Below are 7,728 nucleotides of genomic sequence, written 5' to 3'. Positions count from 1 at the left end.
CTATGAGTTCAAACTAAGTATGGATTTACTCAGATAGTGAATCCATTACCTACATTCACATCAGATATGACATTTTGATTATAGAATTTTGGAAGTTTATGTTATTTTGATTGTAAACCTTTAGAAGTTTATGGCATTTTGATTATAGACCAATTACTTTTATGGCATTTTGATGTATGGTATTTTGTATGTTTATGACAGTTACAAGTTTATGACACCAATTTACAAGTTTACATACCAGTATACCAACTTACTACTTTACAAGTTTACCAATTTACAAGTTTACACACCAGTTACAAGTTTACATACCGATTTTCCAATTTACAAATTCTCAATTGCCAAATTCATGACAGTTTAATACCAATTAACCAATTTACATGTAGTAAAATACCAAATACACCAAGTCAAACACATGGTTCCCATTTCATTCATTTCAAGGTTCATACAAAGAGTACAACACCATGGGTACAATACATGGTATTTCTACATCATATTCTACCTAGTACTAAACATAATAGCAAAAAAAATTCAAGATACAATAAGAGTGTATGTGAGGGCATTAATAATCTTCTGATCTTTTGCAGACTTCAGTTTTAGTTTCTAAATCTTCTTCTTATTCAATGTCTTCCCAAACTCATGTATAAAATTCTTCCCAAACTCTGCTCCATAATTTCTCATAACCTCTAACATCTTTTCACTTTTAGTTGAACATCCATCATACCGAGGTTTTTCAAGTATTCCACTGTTAAGTTCATCGTCCTAGTGAAATCAATTACTATCATCATCCTTCTGGAAAATAGAATAAAATTATGAAGATTAAAAAAAAGAAATATAGTAAACTATGAATATAAAACACCATTAAGAACTAAGGATATGAAGAAATTTGAACAAACCCCCCAATTTTTACACTTCCAATATCTTCTTCCTAGGTTTGACCTTGATTTCGAAACAAAATTTCTCATAGAAAGCTCGTGCCCACAAATGTGAGCTTTTCGTCCACTGGAATTAATCTCTGAACTTGCGCTTCCTGCCATAGTTTGAAGCTCGTGCAGAAGTTGAAGATGTTAGCTGCGCACGAACCCTAGCTGCGAAGACGAACTCTATTAGGCTTCAATTTATTTTCAATTTATTTTGTTTTTTACATGATAAATAATAGTAATTGAAATAAATTAAATAAATAATTGGAATAAATGACACATAGGCATCACTTATACTAAAAATACCAACATGACAATGACACATAAGCAATTTAACTCACCAAATTCACTAAAGGTTTAAAATGAGGGAATCTCAAAATTATCGGGATGAAATCTGTATTTTTTTTACAGAGTTATTTTTGGAATTCGTCCCAAATGGCAGGGGACAAAATGGTGTTTAACTCTTCTTTTTAATATTTTGTAAAAAATTATTAAATATTACCTTTGCTAATGGCCAATTCAAATGATGTAATAAAAGAAACCAATACCAAAATAAATATAATAAGAATAATAATCATGTACACTAAAGAAATTGACACCAAGACTATAAGTAAAACTTTTATGTGCAATAAACATCAATTTAACGGTTTAGATATGGCTATGGTAGAGATGGCTACATGTATATTGTATGTTGAAGATCTGAATTCATAAACTTACTCTTTCAGTAAGAATATCCCTCCTCATATATATATATATATATATATATATATATATATATATATATATATATATATATATATATATATATATATATATATATATATATATATATATATATATATATATATATATATATATATATTATTATGTTCAACATATAATGAATATGGTATTTCTGGTACCACAAGCACATTAATATAGCTTTTCTATTCAAATTGAAATGAATACTGTAAAATATGTTAGACAATTACGTACTTTCGAAAAACACCAAGTAATCAAAGAGTTTATTATTGTTTCTTATTAATTATGATGCATATCAATTAATTAATAATTTTGGAAAATTATAGTATTAGTAATCATATGTTTTGCTATCAACTTTAAGATAAATTCAATTTTATATCTTAATATTATGATTATCAGAGTGCTCTAATTTCTATAAAAAATAATAAAACGTATTTAAATATATGATGATAATTTTTGTTTGTGTTTAGAAAGTGTCTACGACACAGCAGTTTCTCCTTTGATACTTGAAATGGAAGTCTCGATAGCCATTATTTGCTATACTTATAAGATTGTTAGAAAATTAATTTGAATCAAATGTATCAAGGCTAGAATCGTGAACGAAATCATTTTCCTTAAAAGTATTTCAAGCACTCTCAATATGTCTTAGAGTTTGAAGATTAATAATATCCATGATAATTCAGCCTCTCAATCGATTCTGCATAAGACTGACGAAGAAATCAATGTAAGGAAGAGTGTCTGAAATAATGAAGAGGATGTACGGATTGAATAAAATAATTTTGAATTATGAATAGTGTATTTATATGTCATGCATGTGTTGTTTCAAGGTTTGCAACTCTTGATGAAACAACGCCTTTTCAACATAAGATTGCAATGGTTCTCTTATAGTTACATTATGTACCACTTCATGAAGTGTTGTATATTTTGAATTCAAAATTCAAACTTTCATTAGTCCGAAACAAATTTAACGATAACTTCCACTGGTGGATGTTTAGTGCAAAAACTGACCAAAATTTTGCTTCAGACATATTAAAGGTAAATTCCACTAGTGGATGATTAGTACAAAAATTGACCAAAATTCCTTCAGACATATTTAAAGGCAATTTCCACTTTTGTCTATGGTATACTTTTATCCTCTTTAACTTTGTCATATTTGAACACACCCATGGACATTAATTGTCCATTAATTTCCAACATTCGTCAAAGAAGGAGAATCGAAAAAAAATCTTTGCACAAGATAAATTTGCAACAATACATATAATAGAAAGCTTCTAAATGCCGCTGCTACCCTTGGATAAAATTCCTGCAAAAAGATAACTCAGTAATTGGTTGTGCAAAGCGAAAAATCAGATAGTGAGCACTACAACGAAAAACTCATTTAACCTCGGTTACATATGAGATGTTACTTCGATTTCAAATGTGAGGTAATGAAGGATGGCATAAAAAGTGTGTCACTTTATCTCTCGATTTTAGATCCACCGACGGGTAATGTTTAAAGGTCAGGGGTTCGATCCTTAGGAAGATCCTTTTGGAATTTTTAACTGGCGAAAACACCTTTTCCCTCGGTTTTGTCATTAAACCGACCGGTAAAATACGATTGAATTTATTATATTTAATGTGGATTATTTATTTCACTAAGCCCTAATTGAACATATAACTTCTCAAATTGATTTACAAAATAATTATATGAACAATTATGTTATATTTTATGAACAACTTATACTAATCAATAATTTTTGAGTATCCTATAATTCATCATTCATCTAACATTTTTTAATGGTTAAAATCTCGTTCAATGTTTCAAGTTCTTCATTCAACACTTTTTTTCTACTAATTCATTCTTGAAAGCATAAAATTTGATGATTTGCAAAAATGAATAAGTTTGAAAGAAAGTTGAACGAAAACTAGAACATTGAAGACATTTTAACCATAAAAGAACATGAGATGAATGATGAGTTACAGAATGCTAGAAAAACATTAATTAGTGTACGATGTTTTTCAAATACAACATGATTTTTCATATTTTTATTTCTAAGATCAATTTAATAGGTTATATGTTTAAGGAGGGTCAGTGAAATAAACAACTGACATTAGATATAATAAACTCAATTATATTGTATTTTCTATCACTATAAACATAATCTCAATATCAATTTCAAAATGAAACTCAATACCAACTACTAAACATTCACATTTGATCAAGAACAACCACTCAAGTGAGAGATACATCACTTCTTCAATTAAAATTTTAAGAAATCAGATTTATAGACCATCCCATTTATAATTGTTTTAAAAAAAACTCAAACTAACTCTTTAACTATACTAGTATTTTGTTAGAGGAGTTTTTCACTTGGGAGCATTAATACATAGTGTAAAGACTAGACACCTTGGAGACACACCACTTGTCCACCTAAAACCTTAAGGTGATAAGTGAGTGGGTTCTCCCACTTATAAATGCTTAAGTCACCACATTCATATTCAATGTGGAACTATTTCTCCACTTACTCACACTTGCATTATTATTCTAACACTCTTCTTTAAGTGTGAGTCCACAATACTCCCTCTCTCACTTGTACCGCCGTCGACACCTTGCAACAGGACAACCGGGGCATTTTGATACAAGTAAGCCGATCTCTTTCTCGAACCAAGACTCTGATAACATTTGTTAGAGGAATTTTTCACTATGGAGCATTGATACTGTAGGACTAGACACATTTGTGGGAGACACACCACTTGTCCACCTAAAACCTTAAGGTAATATGTGAGTGAGTTCTCTTACTTATAAATACTCAACTCACTGTATTTATATCCAATTAAACTATTTCCTCAATTACTCACATTTGCATTATTATTGCAATGTATTTATTTTTTTCTTCTCTTTCCACTATTTGATGTAGAAGATAAATAATGATTATTACCGCTAATAGTTTGATGAAAACATTTTCATGACATTGAAGCATTGTTGAGTAAGTTCAAGTTCAAGTTGTTAATTATTAAGAAAAGTCCAATCGTCAATTACTAAGTCATCTTATCTATAGTAAAAACAGAACATTATAAACTGTTAGATAGGAAAGAAATATTTACTAAAATCAAGTATATGTAAACATCAATAACTATAAAGTTTTTATTCCGTTAATTAACGTTAAAAACTAGCATCTAGATTCTAGAATGATCCAATCCAGTGAGTAAAAAACAAAAAGGTAAATATATAAAGATACACATAGCAAAGCAAAACGCGTATTCATTTTAGTAATTTCAAATTGCAATCATTTTAAAATATCAAGTTGTCATCAAACAAACAATAATATGCCATATTAATTATTATCACCAATAACCAAAACAATATCATAGATTTCATGTTGGGTGATTAATTACTCAATCAACAAGAAATATGGAAAGATGCCGTAGGCTATAGACTAGGGAAAAAACTAAAGAAAGATAGTATTATTAATAATATAAAATTAACATGTTTGATTAGATTAATTACATTTGATTTGATGTAAGGGCATGGAGTTTCACATGAAGTTCACGCGACAGGCATAACCAATGTTGCTGGCTGGCTCTTAGCTGGAGTAAGAACAATGGCAGCATATAACGGGTCTCGACGGCGCTGTCAGTGGTTAGTGGTTACCATTTCATTCTCTACAAGGGAACAACCGACATTTGATACTAAATTCTTGTTTGGAGATTTGAAGAAAGAACAATTGAGATGTTGTCGTACTGGGGTATGTGGTGAGCTCTAACAAAATACCCTATTCAATAATCAAATTTTGTGAATATTTGTTGGGATTAAGTCCCTTATTTTTTAACTTTGAAATCAAATTTGATCTTTTAAAGTTAAAAACAATGTTATAGTTAGGGGTGGATATCGGTCGGATTCGGATGAAAAAAACTCAATCCGAAGAAATCCACGGATGATAATATTTCATCCACTACCGACCGTTTGATACCATCGGTTTCAGTTTTGGTGGTTTGTCGGTTTGTCGGATGCGTCGGGTGGGTTTAATCGGTTACAAATCAATTAAAAAAAAATAGATTTCCACCTTTTAGTTGTAGCAAGAGATACAAATCTGAAACTTTTTACAATTGATCTAGAAAAACCAATTCCAAAAAATGTTAAACTTTATAAATTGATGAAGAATTACATAGTAACATTTCATGAATGAAGAATGATTAATGAATAAATATGAGTTAATATAAAAACATAAGAATATTAATATTTGAAGGAGATAACCGAAGACATTATCAGAATATGTAAGTTAAAAATTAAGAGAAAGATAATAATGTGAAGAGATGAAAAGAAGTATAGTAGAGAAAGATGGAGAGAAGTAACAACAGCTTATGTTTTAGAGAGAGAAGGAGAGTGGTCATTGAGTGTGATACGAAGATGTGAGAAAAGAATATTAAAATTACTCTTTCATCATGTCATACCCCAAAATTTGCCCTCCTCTATGCATCTTCAATGGCTCAAGGTTCAAAGGTTTATTCAAGTCACTCTCTTCTAATCGAGGGTCTCAAAATCAGGGTTTTGCAGTTTATCAAAGGATTTCTAATCTTTGAGGCCTCAAATGGATCTCAAGGTGTCTCATATGTATCAAAGCATCTCCATGTCAAAAGTCAAGCTTCTATTCCAAGGATTGCTCGCTCAATGGCTCAGATGATCAATAATCGACTACGTTGACCTAAAAGTCAACTATAGTCAAAATACAGTCAAACTTAGAGATTTTTGGTCAAACATCAAGTATGTGAGGATGTATCCATCATTTGATCAAAGTTTGATCATGATCCATCAATAAAAACTCAGAAATGAACAAATGCAAAGGTTCAAATTAGGGTTTTTAAAGGAGAAAGTCAACTCAACTTTGACTGGTCATAACTTCCACATGGAGCATCAAAAATTTCCCGACCAAAGCCTATTTTGAAGGAAATTTGATTCTCTACAATTTTGTCTCTCACAAGCCAAGTCCAGAAATTCTGCATTTGAGAGATATGGTCAAAGAGATTATAGGTCCTCCAAAAAGTCAACAAAAACACCTTTTGGGTCAAAGCTCATAACTTGAGCATGGAAGCTTCAATTAAAGATGAAACCAAAAGGATCATTTAGAGGACACTCTAAGCTTTCTAAATTGATCAAGAACACCTCCATAGAGTTAATGTTGAAAGAGATACAAGACTTAGAAGTTGGTCGATTTTGGAGAAATACATAAAGCCCTAGTTAAATAATTTTGGTTTTCTTGACCAATGGGCCTTACTTTTGGATCTTTAACATAACTTTGGGCTTCATATGGACTCCTAAACTAATTATTTCATTTTTATAATATTTATATTATTTATTTATTTGAAAATTTATTCATTTAAATACTTATAAAATATATAAAATATGGAGTAATTTTATTTAAATCAAGGATTCATTTTTTAATTAAGTTTCAAACATCCAAATATCAATTATATGGTGTAATGTTCATGGAAAATATGATTGGTGAGAAAAGATTGGGTTTAATCCATTTTTGGAAAGAAAAGATAAAAATTTCTCAATCAAATGTCTCTCAAAACCAATCATGGATTTGGTCATATGTTTGCAACCCTAATGCTACCATATATATATATATATATATATATATATATATATATATATATATATATATATATATATATATATATATATATATATATATATATCTTATAGTGGCAGCCAAGAGGGGGACGAAAGGGGGAGGAAAAATAGGGTTTCAAAACCTCTAAAAAAATCTCAAGAATTAAGGGGATGATCAAAGAGGTTTTCCAGGAGGTTTAAACCCAAACCAAGTGCTCATTCATGTCCCTGAGGCCATAAGGAATCAAACGCAATATTCAGGCAGGGGGAGGCGCAGCCAGAACATCCTTAACGGAGCTTCACCGGAGGTAAGGTATTATAGTTCCGATATCATTTATTCAAGCGTTATAAATTGGTGAGGTGTGTATATTTGTGTTGATGAGCTTAATTAGAACAATTCTAACGTGATACATGTGAGATTTATGCCCGGAATCGCGCTCTTCCATTATTAGGGCACAAAGGTCCCTCGCTCTCGTT

Source organism: Vicia villosa, linkage group LG4 (genome assembly GCF_029867415.1).
Source record: "Vicia villosa cultivar HV-30 ecotype Madison, WI linkage group LG4, Vvil1.0, whole genome shotgun sequence".
In the NCBI taxonomy this organism is placed as follows: domain Eukaryota; kingdom Viridiplantae; phylum Streptophyta; class Magnoliopsida; order Fabales; family Fabaceae; genus Vicia; species Vicia villosa.
The sequence above is the reverse complement of the archived record's forward strand: the minus strand, read 5'-3'. Positions refer to the sequence as shown.